This window comes from Schistosoma haematobium, chromosome 4 (genome assembly GCF_000699445.3).
Source record: "Schistosoma haematobium chromosome 4, whole genome shotgun sequence".
Taxonomy (NCBI): Eukaryota; Metazoa; Platyhelminthes; class Trematoda; order Strigeidida; family Schistosomatidae; genus Schistosoma; species Schistosoma haematobium.
Window position 1 is genome coordinate 26,335,498 of NC_067199.1, and position 13,470 is coordinate 26,348,967.

The window sequence follows — 13,470 nt, forward strand, 5'->3', positions numbered from 1 at the left end:
CTTGTTAACTTATCAACTGTTTAAATGTAGTTGTATTTAATTAGATTAGCAACACTTGCACACCCACTAATAAAAATGGTTTAGCGATACACTATAAATGTACACATTAAAATAACCATGGAGTTGAATAAAGAATTGAATAAAGAGTTGAAGGAATTAATAAGATTCAAGCACATATATATGGGAAAGCGAATGATTTATTGAACAGTGAAGCAACTAACATTTAAGCTAACGTGAGGAATATGTGCACAGGCTGTCACATATAATCAAACAAATACGCTCACACAGACATGATAATAATATTAAGATGTAAGAATTTTCGCTGTTCGAATCACATTGTCTATTAACTAAGTTAATTGATGTTCTAACAAAATAAAAAGTAAACATAATTTAGTGTGAGAAGAATGCCATACAAATACGTCGGTCAGTAACAATCTGGGATAAGTGTACAACAGCCACATTACCGCATTACATCACAATTCAATGAAATTATCTATAGACATAACATACCAATCGAACTATAGGTAGTTTTGATCACCGTGAAAAAACCGAACACTGAATACGTTGTTTTAAACATAGATTAATTTTGGAAATAAAAGGAAAAAAGTGATATTAAAACTCCATCACATGAAGTAATATTGGATCGCTGAACTAAGTACTAGTTTTTCAAATATATTTATTAAAGTGACTCTTTTGTATCAAAAGGACAATTCTTATCCTTTTCATAATGAATACTAATTCAAAATTAAGTCTATAAACTACACGATGTCTTTCATAATATATTCGACACTTGAACATCGAAAAATGTTAATATCCGTTTTTCCTCTATACTCATTTCACTGAATTTTAATTTAGATGCCAACCCACATCAAAACATACACATGGAGGTCAAATGTGATTACATACTTTAATATTTTAGTGAAAAATATCAAATTTACCTTAGAATCTATTAATTCTATCCCATAAAATCTTTTTTTCCAAACTGTATTTTCATTCATTTATTCTCTGTATACAATAAACATTGCATTGTTACTAGTAACAACTCATGTTGTGAGAATAATCTTGAATTTCCCGTTCACACCTAAACTAAACGACTTTAATATAGAGTTAATAAGTTTAGAAAATTTATATGAAAACCGAAAAGTAAACTAAAGAATAATAACATTAAAGAGAAGGAATGTATTTGTAAAATCTCAACGAAAGAATTTGAAGTAAATCGAATGTTTCGCCTGGCAATCTAGTCCAAGCTTATTCGATAATTTTGATGTTTGATTATATTTGTTTGAAAAAGCTTAGACTAGATTGCCAGGCGAAACGTTCGATTTACTTCAAATTCTTTCGCTGAGATTTTACAAATACATTCTTTCTCTTTAATGTTTCACATTAACTTGGCGCCCAAATACTGTGAAATTATTCGATCAAATTTAAACGAAACTTACTATTCAAAGAATAATAATCTTATATTTTCGTCTTTGTAACTAAATAATTAAACATATCGTCTGCACAATTGTCTTTTAAGCTTATTGTAAATGTGTACATTGTCATTCTTAGATAACATCTTGTAATTTAAAAGAAGAAAATATTCTATTATGGAATTAAAAAAAAAATCTAATCAAGCAAAATCTCTTTGAGAATAAATGCCAAAATTACATTCAGTACATCAATCAAAATGTGTATATTATCTTTAATATGTTATGTAACATGATTTTATTACTGAATTCAATAGAGATAAGAAATAGAATACAATAAGTAACATGTTATATTTAGGGTATATATGAGGATAGCTAATTGTTTATGAAATGTTATATTTTTTAACATGTAAGAAAGTATTGAATTTATTATGGGAATTATTAGATGATTTTTGTGCATATTGAAGGCAATGTTTACCACAAATCAATTAATCATATACTAGAAAGTAATGAACGTTAATACTTGTCTGAAACCAATTCAAGGCATTAACCCATGATGAAATGCGAAATAAAGTTCATGATCTTCAGATCTCATGGACAATGTTGATAGCTCTAGATTGCTGAGTCAGATTTCAGTGGATCCCACACTAAATTCTAGTCAATTTTTTTTGTATAGGATGACCATTTTCTTCCCATTCTTCCACTGGTTTATAATTGGAGATTTTGATCTGATTATCTGTGAGATCGGCTGAGAATTAGTAAGAAGCGCCTAAGTAGGACTATGTAGCTATTCAATTCCTCCCTAAATTACAGTGCTCCTCTAGACGAAGTCATTTAGTCACCAAAATCACTTTCAAGTATTTAGGAATCTCTTATTCGGTAATCATAATCGCAACGAAATATGGGTATGACATTATTCTTTTATTTCATTTAACTACTTTGTATAAATATATTTTCTTTAAAATTACAAACTTAACCATTATTCATACAGTCTACTGATCGTTAGGTTCAATAAATTTTAACTGGAACTCTCTGGTTTTCATCATTCGTCAGTATATTCAATAATAATCACACAGTCTCTTTTCATGTATGAAATATAACTGAAATCAAATATTAATTAGGTTTGCTACATAATTAACAATTGTATTTTCTATATTTATCATTATATTGAAACGTTTTAGAACACTTGAAGGTGGTTATGATAGTGGATTTAATCATACAAAACCAAATGAATTTAAAACAAGACTTATACACTTTCGAGACATTGATTCTTCACATGTTGAATTACGTGAAGTACCTTATTCTAGAAATTCTTTAGTTTCGGAAGATGTTTTCATACTGGATTTAGGATCATTAGCTTATCAATGGATTGGTAGTAAGTCAGGCAAATATGAACGATTTAAAGTAAGTTAATGTTCATTCAAATAAAAAAGTTTTCAACTATAAGTGTGTTTTATTTGGGAGGTATTTATATTAAATGAAATTCTTGAATGTTTTATTAACTTAATTACTACATAATTCTCATTTAAGATATTACATCCCTTTCTACTGATATATTCAAAAGAACGTTCTTTATTACATTTTCATATGTTTAGTTCTCATAAATAAATTTAAAATAAAATTTCCTTGTAACCAGTCCGTACTCGTAAATAAACTAAAAATATCCAATTATGGAGTAATTACTTTGAAATCTGGCTATTATTAGAAGAACTAAAGGTAAAGCCTTTCATATTTTAAATAAAAGACGTAGTTGCTAATTCGAAATCAGGTTAATGACTTTTTGTGTACCTGTTTAACACTAGATTTGAACAATCTACGTTTATTCCCGTTCTATATATATATATATATATATATATATATCCATTCATTCATTTGTCTAAATAGCGTTTTGGTATTTTAACTGATGTCAGTTCGTGATGAAAACCATAAATCTAATTCCTTACCCTAACAGTCAACCGTAAATAATAATCCTTATTCTTTATACTGCTTTATAACCGTCATTTCGCGCTAGTAAGTGAGTGGACACTCTCAAGATCACTGAGCCGTCGCTCAAAAGACATCCGTATATTATGGTCTCACCGAATTAGTTTCTTAGTCCTAGTGCAAAACAACGGTCTAGTTCCTTTTTGATGGTCTTGTTAATGGTGTTGTTGACTGAAAAAATTTACTGATCTTCACAAACCACTATACTGGTATTGTGGTGTGTGCTAATGATGTCGACAGATCTAAGTAGTATATACCATCAATCGAAAATGAAATGCCTGGCGATAGAATGTTAAGAAGATCAAAGAGAAGAGAACGACAATACAAATGTCAAGACAGTTCTGCTGTATGGGGCAGAAACCTGGAGAACTACGAAAGCCATCATCCAGAAGGTACAAGTGTTTATTAACAGTTGTCTACGCAAAATACTTCGGATCCCTTGGCCGGACACTATTAGCAACAACCAACTGTGGGAGAGAACAAACCAGATCCCAGCGGAGGAAGAAATCAGGAAGAAGCGCTGGAAGTGGATAGGACACACATTGAGGAAAGCACTTAACTGCGTCACAAGACAAGCCCTCACATGGAATCCTCAAGGCCAAAAGAAAAGAGGACGACCAAAGAACACATAACGTCGAGAAATGGAGACAGATATGAGAAAAATGAACAAAAATTGGATGGAACTAGAAAAGAAGGCCCAGGACAGAGTGGGTTGTAGAATGCTGGTCGGTGGCCCATGCTCCAACGGGGAGTAACAGGCGTAAGTAGGTAAGTAAGTACGATGCGATTTATTTTACACGACTTATCAACAAGAAAATAAAACCAAACGAAACCGATAGTGATGGAAAGATGAAAACTTGAATGAAAGTGTATGTTATTTATGTACAATATTTTCATTTCATTTCATTTCGAACATTTTTAGCAAAAAATTCCTATTCGAAAAGTATTTATATCCTTTTAACATGTCCCTTTTTATTATTTTTACCTATTTATCTATAGAGTGCAGAATATTTATTGAAACTTAAAAGTGAACGTAATGGAAGATGTAAAATTCAAGTATTAGAAGAAAATGAAAACTCCCATGAATTAGTTAGTGTGCTTTATTATGAATATTCTATGTTCTATTCCCATCTATAATTTTCATTAAATTATTCATCTAATATATCGGCAGGATCAGCATAAAGGTTCATTATTATTTATTATATAAATGTGAATCATGTTCGATGAAATTTCACATACTCTACTTTCTATCTATTATAGACTGACTAAAAGTATTTATAATAAGTCTATAAACTTAAAGAACTGCTATACAACTCAGTTGAAAATCTATTTTTCTAGTACTTAGGTACTAGATATGCATATTAAGGTGACTAAAGATCGTAGACAACTGAACTAGTCTAGACAGGGACATGTAGTCGATGACCTTTGCTCACAGCCGCCCACACATACATCTCTCTGCCATCTATGGGCTTGAAAATAGCATATGATCCATCCTCATTACCGGTGCAGTAGATGAAATTTTTTAAATGAAATCACATTATCTTCTTGGTTGTTTGCTTATAAAATACTTCATTAGTCACTAAACATTCTGAACATGTAAATGGGTTTGGAAATACAGATAATGTTTCTTGAAAACATTTCCAATCTATCAATTTTGGTAGAACCATAAATTATTCACACAAATGTTTACAGGTCTTTTTTTCACGGATATTGATGGCCTCATTTTAATTTTACTTACATTGAACTCTTCCTTTTATCTATTCAACTTTAAGAAAGAATTTTTAGCCAAGCTGCCGAATACCGAAATTACTGCACCTTCTAAAAATAACTGCGGAATGAAGGCAGTTCATCGGTAAGTTATTCAGCTTACTGTGAACGGATCATTTCCGAATATTTTAATACGTTGTTGTCATTCTTATTAGAACTATGATGTTAAACCCTTTTGAACGAATACATTAGATTCCAGTGAAGAATGGATGCAGCTACTTCACACCGTTTTTAATATATTTAGGGTATCCACTATAATACTACCTGGGTGATAATATGCTATGAGAAACTAACCATAATTGTGTTGTAGAGGCAATGATGTGTCACATTTACTGCCAAGAGCTGACTAGTGGGAAGAAAGTATTCTGTGAGTGAACTAGCTGATATATATACCTTCAGAAACAATGAAGGAATAAAACTAAAAGTTACGATTCTCTGAAATCTAACAGGAAAGTACCTTAAAAGAGCTGGTTGGCACTATATGTACGAAGACAGTCTGTTACTTAGCCTCATTACAATTAACTTACCTAGGGCTCCACAGTGCTAATACCTTAGGCTAAATGATAAAACGTTAAAATGAAGTATTTTCTTCAGAGTCAGAATTTACCTAAATATAGATCAGTGAGTAAAATGGAAATGACTAAGTAGTTATATCTATCTAAAATACCTAAACAAGTCACTGACTACTCAAAAAGTTCAAGGGAGACACGGCTGCTGAGACACTGACTAACTAAATCTTTGAGAAAGACCTTTTATTCGGTGAAGCCTCCAACTGTTTCTTTTGTAAGAACTTCACTTAAGGAACTGTCGGGCATAATATACCACTTTAGGTTATTGTATAGCTCAAGAAAATGATATATTTGGGAAAAAACTTTCTTCTTTGAAAAGTCTTCATTCTTCCACATGAATTAATAGGTTACTATCGCTGTTCTAAAATACATTTTTTCAAAAGATCACCCAAACTTATAGATTACTTCCTGAAACCCAATGGTTAGTATTTCAATCAAGCTGAAATTGACTGGAACGAAATTATTAATTAACTTTCACACAGTCATGTTGATTTCAGTTTCAAAACCGAAACTGGCAAATGCTAAATGCTACTTGGGGATTTTCAAACATGATATGCCTCAATCAAGCTCATCCACTTGAAGCTGTTTACTTGAATTTTTCTTTAATGCATTACATAATATTTTCGTATTGTTTTATGGCTACTTATAAGTAGCTAACGTTAGTCTGGAAATTTTCATCAGATGTATTTTTTCTAAGTTTATGACAACTTTTGTTTGCCTTGTTTCAAAAGAATGTAAGTGACTAAATATTAAGTCTTCACGTTTGTTTTCACCAGTCGAGTAACTATGGAAGATATGGAAAATATTATAATTGTAGTACCTTAATACGAAATATAATTAGAATTTTCGGATTGTATTAAAATCTTATGTCACTGACGGCTGAATTAAAAGCTGATCATATCTACAGTTGCAAGGCTTACTGTAATTAGAGTAGATTTCCATCCTCGCTGTCAGAATATATTGTTTACTTAAATATATCATGGCTCATAAACTAATGAAGCAAAGTTTATAGCTAACTATCTTTATACCGAGCAGTAGCATAACCTTCACATGCAGAATAATTAGGAATTTCAAGTGAATATGAGAAGCACAATTTTTAATAGTTTAATCGTTTAATACAGTCAGATCTTGATAATATGTCCATTTGTATCGATTGATCTGCAATTATAGAATGTTTATTGAGCTTCCTTAAACCTTATGAAATCTTTACAAAGGTATATCAATATATCCAACCTTCTTCACTTAAACGACATATAACAACTCATTAAATATAAGTAATGTATGTAAATGTTTGAAAAGCTGTTTCGGAATTATTTTTATCCTTGTTTATCTGCTAAACCTAAGATAAAAGTATCATAAATTTTTATTTTTTATCATGAAAGCCTTTCAGATGAGGATGGGGAAATGAAATTATCTTTGGTATGTAAAGAGGTACTGCCACGATCTGTGATTACACAAGATGATGTGTACTTCATTGACAATGGGTCTCATTTATACGTCTATATTGGAGACCAGTGTTCAACCCAGGAAAAGCGAAATGCTCTATCAAATGCTCATGTAAGAGTTATTTTTACTATACAATAAATGTTATTCAATGTTTAAAGTATAAAAGCTTACTGGATATCACATAGTATAGTAATATTGATTATATTTGAGCAAAGAGTTACTTAATAAAAGTAAACTAATCTAAGCTCTAATTTGCAAATGAAAATTAAGTACACAAAAGTTCAAAACAAACTTATACATTTCAAGAAATTGAACAGAAGCATCCAAGCTTTAAGGAAGAAGATGAAACTTAATTTATTCATACACTTTTAGTAGATTGAAAGTTGAAGATTTACAATACAATAGTATAGTATGTATAGTAAACAACATTTTATTATGAAATAAGAGACAGTATATTTATGCTTATATAATTGATAACTTCTGAAAGCTGTTTAGTAAACTATCAATGAAAATGTTTTCTTAAACTAACTGAAATTCAAAAAATAATGTAACTATTGATCTGCTAATTTAATCGGATGTTTATGAATATCGCGGCCTTCATTTAATGCAAATATCGTATCTATTAGAAACCATAGTATTATCACATGATTTTAGTTGGAAATTTGAAGTTAAAAGAAGATAGAGTTTTCTTTTCTTTTATGAATACTGCATTATTGAGAATTCTTTACTGTTTATCAATTACTTTAAGTTACTAGCAAATTTTAAATGTTTCACTAGTAAATATGTTTTCTTTGAAAAAAATTTAATCCCCTAAAGTACCACTCATAAAAATAATCTCTTTATTTAGTGTTTTATTTAGCTAGCGTAGTATGCAACATGTTTGTGAATAGTTATAGAAACAACATATATCTACCCACATATAAGGGATGATTTTTTAAGACATTAAAGCATCCACACAATATAATTATATTGATTACTGTTTAAAAATCTCTTTTCTTGGGTAGATTTAGATTGTTTCTAAGACAATTTATCATATGCTTATCTCTTACCCTTTAATATGCAGCTTAATATAGAATATAAAACTGTGAAATTTTTATAATATTATACTTGTAAACATTATTAACTACAAACTTAATATTGATTGCTATTTGTTTAAAATGTTGATGTTTACGCATGACATTACACGAAATTCCATTTTGTAATCAGTTTTATATCACAAACACTCTAGAAGTACAAGCAAGAAAAATACTTTACATTTTGACTATCATGAAATGTAACCATTTTTTGGCGTTAGTTATTTGAATAATAAAATCCTAACTTCATCCATTAAATTATATTTTCATCAGAAGGGGTTTTTGTGGATACTATAGTAATTTCAATAGTTGAGATCACGAGTCAATTGAAGCTAGACCACCATGGAAAACCTGGAAGCACTGAACGGCCATTTCGTCCTATTGTAGAACTTCTCGGCAATGCGCGTTCACGACACCGCCTCGCTAAATTCAAACCCGGGACCTATTGGTCTCGCGCTTAAACTCCAAATCGCTGGACCGGCATACAACGGTGTTGATGTTTAACTTCAACTAATCCTCGAAATCGAACCACCGTATACCATTGTCTTCAGTGACTTACTATCTCACAACAGACCCGGTTGAACTCCATTGGTCACTGCTTCTGGTGAATGTGTCTCTTGATTTCGTGGATTAGTTGAAGTTAGATATTAACACCGTTGGATGCCTGTTCAGTGATCTAGAGTTTAAGCGCGAGACCGATAGGTCCTGGGTTCGAATCTCACGGGGGCGGGATCGTGGATGCGCACTGCTGAGGGGTCTTATACTAGGACGAAAAGCCCATCCAGTGCTTCCAGGTTTTTCATGATGATCTAGCTTTAACTGACTCATGATCTCAACTATTGAAACTAAATTTTCATATTAAAAAAATTAACTTGAAATCAGGGTTGATCAATTTTTGGGTTACATTAGTCAAGAAGGTAAATTATTCTTTGTTCATATTATAACAGTTCTGAACCCTGGCAATCCCCTAGCAAGTACTATTAACTAATTTAGTCGTTTATACTAATGATATGATGTTGAAGGAGGATTACTCTATATCAAAAACATTAAATGCTGATGCTTGACTTGTTCTTCCGTAGAAATCATACTTGTTCCGAAACTAAAATTTCCAAGTTTTAATGAGGTCCAGAGTTTTTAATGAGTACCTTTGAGGAGTCTCAAATCAAATCAATTCAACTTTGCAGTGCTCTACACTTTATGTTAGTTTCTATAGGAAACATACTTCGGTACAAAAAGATTCAGATAATGATCCAGTATACAGATTTAAATTTGCAGTTCTGGATTTAAGATATTTTGGTATAATTGATATCATTTGTACTGAACCCAAAATTCTTTATAGGATGATCATAAAGTTGACTGAAAAGTGGTGAATTTATGTCACTTGTCACCATCTATAATACTCGGTTCGATACACAAATTAACTCTTATACTGCTTACAATTTCATGGGATAAACAATAGGCGTGTTTGTAAAACTCTTAACCAATACGCAAATCCGACATATTTTCAAGTCTGAATCCGATTTCTTTCTCAAAATTAAGACTCTCATTTCATAATGATGTGTTATAACGAAATTAAATGATTATAATGTGGTTGGAAGTGATCGACGAGAAACCCTGAAACTAGGTTTTGTGCCATTTGGTGCTCGTCAGCAAGGAGTACCTTTGATGCTGTTAGAAATGATGTTCCTTGTGATATTCAAACCCACTCCACCCAGTGCGAGAAGTTAACACTGAGCTATTCTGGCAACGACTGACCTACTACAGCACTGAAATATTTACAATTGATTGATCTAAGGTATCCTATCAACTACTTTCAACAATCTAACGTCTCAATATGGTGGTACGATGTTAAGTGATCTCATTGGATCTTGATAAATAGGATTCTATCAGCATCAGAAGACTAGATAAACATGATATATACTCAATTCTCAACGATCAAGCAATTATGAGATTATCAGAATGTGTTTTGTGGAGATTTTTAGAAATTTTCACAGATTGAACTCATGAGTCAGTTGAAGCTAGACCACCATTGAAAACCTGGAAGCACTGGACGGCCGTTTCGTCCTAGTATGGGACTTCTCAGCAGTGCGCATCCACGACCCTGCACCACCCGGGGCTCGAACCCAGGACCTACTGGCTTCGCGCGCGAGCAATTAACCATTAGACCACTGAGCCGGCATCCAACGGTGTTAATGTCTAACTTCGAGCCCCGGGTGGTGCGGGATCGTGGATGCGCACTGCTGAGGAGTCCCATACTAGGACGAAACGGCCGTCCAGTGCCTCCAGGTTTTCAATGGTGGTCTAGCTTCAACTGACTCATGAGTTCAATCTGTGAAAATTATGAGATTACCATCTATCTTAACGTTCCACATTCTAGTTGGTTACTTTCTTGGATTTGTGAATTCGGTCATTTTACCATGTTTACCTGTTATTTTTTCTCTGTGTAGCTTAAATTTTAATGGATTATGTTAAATAGGCTTGATCAGTGAATTAATTGCAGTCCAATCTAACTTTTCTTACCAACTTTACTTGTTTCCAAACGAAAATAAAACTTTTATGAACATTAAGCTAGTGAATAGATGTAATTAACAGATAATGAGATCGATAGAACTATGTTTAGCATACAGAAAACATTTTTTTTATGTAAATAGTATCATCGCAAACTAATATTATGTCGCTGCAGTACAACTAAGTTGCAATAATATTTCGTAGGCGTGTAACAAGAACTATGTTGGTTATAGATTGTTAGAACAATATTAGAACAAAAAATATTACTAACTGACGTTTTACTAAAGGCTGTGATAGATAGGTGAATAGAAAACAGAACTCATTAGTGTTATAATTTTTTTTAAATGAATGTTCTCTGTTAATATAAAAATCTTAACTTGTTTCTTTATTACTTTTTATCATATATTAAAAAATTTTTAGGAGTATTTAAAGGGAACTAGTCATCCACTTGTACCAATCAGCGTAGTTTGCGGCAGTGAGAAATTAACACTGTTAAAAAATATCCTAGAATGAAACAATACGAAAATTATTTAACACTATTTCAGTTACATGAAGAAACATATTCATAATGACAGAATTGAATGATGAGTTCAGTAGTTTTTTTCTACCATTATTTACCTCCATTATTTTTCTTAATAAAATGATCATTCCATTCCACTCCTATTTTGAAAATGTCAGGTGATTTATTCCCAGTTTTAAAAATATGATTCGTCTGTAAAGGAATAATAAATTATTTGTCGATGTAACATTAAAAGTTCGACTGGCTGGTGACTAAATTTTGTTTAGCGTATCTGAAAATAAATTTTTCTAAAAATAAAGATTTATATTCTGAAAACTGAAGATACCCTCCTACAATCTAAATACACATATAAGCAAAGATGAATGATGGCTAGCGCGTCCTGAATTACATTGCTAACCAATATCCATCTTTGCTTACAATGCTTATGACTTAGGGCAGTATCGAGGCAATCCGTACATGATGTACATATGCCAATAAGAGACTGATCAATTGCAGTTTTAAACATGAATTGGAAGATTCAAACAACCAATACAAAAATGAGTTGAAACACATATTTTTAATTATCTCACTCATGAAAATTTTATCAGTTAACAGTAGCAATATTAGCTATTGAATGTTTTTTTGAACACATAATTATTGGTACAAAGGGACACCGAATACATATGCACCACACAAGTCACTTAACTTGTGTGTGAGCTATGATACTGCCCGGATGCCAAGACCGGGGCAGGTAGTTTTCTTAGGGGGCAACACCCGGAGCCTTCGACCTAAAGGTCTGATCCACAAGTCACTGGAGCAACGCTAGGAAGTGCAATAGTATGGTAGCCGGTGACCAATAATTGGTTCATACGCTTTTTGTTTCCTTAGGATCCTGAAGCCCATGTGAACCATCGGTTTAGAATCAGAGTTTTCCAACTCCCCTAGGTGGATCCTCCGTGTCCACTAACCTGGTTAAAGAGCCGGATATCAGCTTTTCATCCTCTCAATTTCGTAAACAACACCCCTGCCACGAGAAGGCAGTGAGTAAGACTTCCTGACAGTGGCTATATACGTGTGGCCATGTGAGAGCGTTTCGAGAAGGAGAGCTAACTCTTCCCACCCTCGGCCATACCAGGGCATTCGGGGGCCTGTTGATAATAATGAATGTTATTGAATGTTAATGATACTTAAATAAAACATTATTTGCTAAATACGTCCATTCAAACAATTAAATCTAGATTTTAAAGTAAATGAAAAATGATTCTTAAGTATATTTCGTTTGCTTAAAACATTCAATAAGATTTTGACAATCGTTTAATGAAAATCGGTTATGCAATGAAACAATGACCTTCACCTTAAATTGATTATTTCATCGACCTGAAATAGGTTTCCATTTAATTATCAAATACAGTTAGCTTATAGTACTTATTTCACTTTGATGGATATATATTTAGTAAAAAAAAGATAATGTTTCGGGTTAAATTTAATCAACAATAACAGTTAGTGGTTGACCAAAAACTTTTGAAAAGTTTGGAAAATCAAAATTATTTATCTGTATGAAGCGAATTATCGTTAATTAAGTACATGAACACAATGAAATCGTGCGATTATACAATGAATAGAGATTTTACAAAATGAATAAAACTGAAACTTGACATTATGATAATAAAACCAACTGTGACAGTTAATGATTATAGGTTGAATGATACAAGAATAATCACTTCCGTCAATGTTGGGGAAAGGTTTTGCTAAGGAATTTCAACAAATATGTAATCTATAATTAAAACTTTCTACCTACAACTACGTTGACTCCAAATAATAGTGAATGAAATGGATAATAGTTAACCAAAAAGAATGTATTTTTAGATGTTAGCTATTGAAAAAGTTAAAATATGATAGTTTGTGAGAAAAAATCCCTTCAGTTGATCTGAACAAATCTACTTTAAAGAGTACATTCTAAAGAAAACATTTCGGTGAGATTATAATTTATAGACGAACCAAACAGATTTACAATATTAGGTCTTGAGTTTTGGCGCGAAATTAATTCATTCATTTGGCTAAATAGAGTTTTGTCATTATGGTTGATATCAGTTCGTGATGAAAACCCTATACCTGATTCTTAACCCTAACTATCAATTGTAAATATTAATCATGATTCCTCACAATAGTTTATAACCTTCATTTATCAGTAGTATGTAGGTGGACATTCTCAAGGT